This window comes from Corylus avellana, chromosome 2 (genome assembly GCF_965113065.1).
Source record: "Corylus avellana chromosome 2, dhCorAvel1.hap1.2, whole genome shotgun sequence".
Lineage (NCBI taxonomy): Eukaryota > Viridiplantae > Streptophyta > Magnoliopsida > Fagales > Betulaceae > Corylus > Corylus avellana.
In genome coordinates this window covers 15,448,833-15,452,175 of record NC_142491.1, presented here as the reverse complement: position 1 = coordinate 15,452,175, position 3,343 = coordinate 15,448,833, and the positions used below count along the sequence as shown (strand labels likewise).

General features: G+C 34.1%; 1 long non-coding RNA gene across 1 annotated transcript; it reads right to left on the bottom strand.

Annotated features, from left to right (window-relative positions):
* Window positions 1-1,099: 1,099 nt before the first annotated feature.
* Window positions 1,100-3,124, bottom strand: LOC148587404 (uncharacterized). The gene is made up of 3 exons (XR_015911558.1): window positions 2,271-3,124; window positions 2,065-2,163; window positions 1,100-1,275 (listed from the first exon to the last, which is right to left on the bottom strand). It is a non-coding gene; the product is annotated as an uncharacterized LOC148587404 (long non-coding RNA).
* Window positions 3,125-3,343: the final 219 nt, after the last annotated feature.

The following is a 3,343-nucleotide window of genomic DNA, read 5'->3' as shown; positions in this document are numbered from 1 at the left end:
AGGAAAACTCTGTCTATGACTATCCTGTAAATGTACTACCATCCTGGCACATTTATGACAACCCTAATTCATTTTTTTTCTTTTTTTTTTTAAAAAAAAATTATTTCTTTTTAAATAATAAGTTAGCACATACCTCTGTAAAAGTTAAGTATTTGTTTTGTCAAAATACTCTAACAACAAAGGAAGAATACAAATTTATTTTGTACTTTGAGGTGTGTTTCATGTTTTAAGTTGTACGTAAATGCATCTTTTCAGTGACCAAAAAAAAAAAAAAAAAAAATTAGCAAACATTGAATATTGCTTTACACAGTACCTTAGGGGAAAAAGTAGCTTTACAAAATGGTCATGTAATTGCAACAACATGTGATTATTAATCGAACAACATTGATATCCAATGTTGATACAATCCAATAGTTAGAATAAAAAAAAGGAATTTAAAAAAAATGATAATTGTTCTGAAACTAAATAAAAAAAGACTACATACGATGTTATTACTTCAGAATTTTTTTTAAAAATTTTTAATTTTGTTTAAAAAAAATGACCACATAATAAAAGAAGTTAAGTCAAAGTTGTAATATTCAATGCCACAATCATCCATACAAATTTCATCTTGCGAAGTCCATCCATAACTTTTTAACTTCTTTTGAAAGAATATCAAGGGCGTTAGGTTTTAGTTTTGGCCCTATTCGATGTGTCTCTTTTTTAAAGTTGCTCTTATAATTGTTCTCTGAAACTCTGTATTTGGTTTCTCTCTCGTGTAAACATTTTGTTTATTTTTGCTCTCAAACATAGAGTATGCCTTTTCTCTTCTTCTTTCTCTCCAACATAAAAATGAAATTTCTAATCCAATTTGTGCACGTGATTCACCTAGTGATTTATTAGTGTCACATGCTTTGCTGTTTCAATCACACTCTGTATTTCTTATTATTGGAGCAGTTGTGTTTATTGTATGTGTATCTCGTGCACAAACTTGATTGTGTGAGCTATGTACCTAAACAGTGGGTTGAGAGTGGATTTAGTGTAGGAAACTCGAAGGACAAATTACAAAGATTGTAACAATGGCCTCATCACCATCATCCTGAGCCTTCGAATATTTGAGTTACTCTAACTCCAAACAAGTAAGAATTCATACATGCCATATTTAATTGGAATAAAGTGTAAATAAGGAACAAGCAACATGCTATTCTTCCTCGACTTTGAAGGTGACCATGTATGTTTGGCTTCATGCTGCTGCCTTTGTTGTGGTATGCTTCAACATTTTTCTGGTACTTTGTCCTGTATGACATTAATGTTAATATGGCAATCAGAAATAGCAATTTCATCAATAGAAGAAGAGATCATGGAAACTTAAGCTCAAAGCTAGAGGAGTCCAAGCTCACACAAAAAGATTTCAAGGATTGTATTAAGACTCAGCCAAAGATAGACTCAATCACTACAAAGAAGGTTTTTTGTTTTTCATTCAAAGAAGTTCAAGATTGACAATCTCGGACTTTTTGACACGAGCACTACCTCTATACCTAACATATTAAATAAATGAAATTACAACCATTTGAAATTACACCGTTAAAACTTTTTAACTCAAATTCCCAGCCAAGAACATGTATGTGGCTCAATGGAAACCAAAATCAACTTAAAAGCTCTCCATAATTTTAGTTAAAGCATCAAACTCAGTCCTGTGAAAATTAAAAATAATCACATATATATATATACTTGATAGTGGATGGATAAATTTGAGTCAAACAATTTAGAACCTGGTCCAAACTAAAAATATTTTGAGGCTAATAAACCAGCTAAAAGAAAGAGAGAGTAGTGAATAGATGCAGGCTCCATTATCTTAGTTTCAATACCAAGAAAAGCTACCAATATACATAAAAAATTAAGTAACCAAATTGCAATAAACAACTGAAAGCACTAACTACTCGTATTTTAACTAGTTAATAAAATACATACAAACAAGTATACAAATTAAATCCCAATGTAATTAACCATTAACTCCAAAAACAAAGGGTCTTCAACAATCTCTATTTCATATGATATTGTGGATGATTCAAGAGTAATTAATACCAGAAGGAATAACCCCCCCATTTCAGCATAGATTTTTGAATAAGGTTTGAATCTTATGTTTCTTCTGTGCTTCAACTGGTTCTGCTACTACTTCTGCAACTGAAATTTAACAACCATGAAATAATGAGAGAGAAAAATGAAGAAGATGAAACTCATGGTGGGTCCTTCAATTTCTATAAATGACAAGATTTGGTGAGCAATATTACCTGAATAACTAGAAGATGCATGGGTGTTTGAATTTTTTCTCTGCTGAGGCAGAGCGAGATCCCCGTATAGCTCTGGGATGTGAGCAATCTTGGGCCAATCCTCACCAATTTCTCTCTCGCATCTTCGCAATAAGATGGGACATGCCTGAATTTCTAGCCTTCGCAAGACATTAGGCTACGCATTCCCTTGGGCAATGATGACAAACTAGAGCATTTCCAAATTTTGAACACTTGAAGTGATGTACAGTTGTGGATCCACTCTGGTATAGCTTTCAAGCTTTCACAATTTGAAATCGCGAGATTTTGTAGTACAATGTTGAAGTCCTAATGGGAGAGACACCAATTTTGGAAGATCCGTAAACTCCAGCGAGAGAAGGCTTTTAAGGCCTTGCCATTGCATCCCATCCTCATCGACTTCAAGTCGACTCCCAACTTTTTGTTCTTCTTCCCTTTTCTTTTTCAGCGTAACCAGTCTTTATGTCCCACATTGGACAACTAAGAAAAAAATCTTTTCTTCATATAGTCGTAACCAATAAGTGTTCATTGCCGAGCTCGGTAGTGCGAGCTTGTAACCCAATATGGGGGCATTAAAGGTGGTTTTTGGAGATTGGTTTGAACCATTGGGTTCTTGTGGGGTTTAGATGGCCCTTCCTGGCTTGCTATTGGAAGAAGCTTGGGGGTCGGGTATGGAAATCATATCATTATTCCCGTACAGAGTTTGGCACAAACCATGCAGCTCTGGTAAAAGCCAGTCATGGATGCGGGAATGCTTTCCATACCGCATAGGCTTCCTATGGCAAGCCAGCAAGGGCCCTCTAAACCCTACTTGGTAATGGCTCGGTTCCAATTCGACTTCCACCTTTTTGTGATAATTTTGTTTTTTTTTTTTAAATTTACAAATTTAACCAAGTAAGAAATTAATTGTTGATGAACAATTAAAGTAAATGTAATGTGGACAAGCCAAATCCACATTTGTTAATTGTGTATATCAGTAATCATTATATGAAAAACATTGCCCAGCTCTTGTTCCCTAGTACTATACTTGTGAAATAGTGATAAATTCAATGCAATTT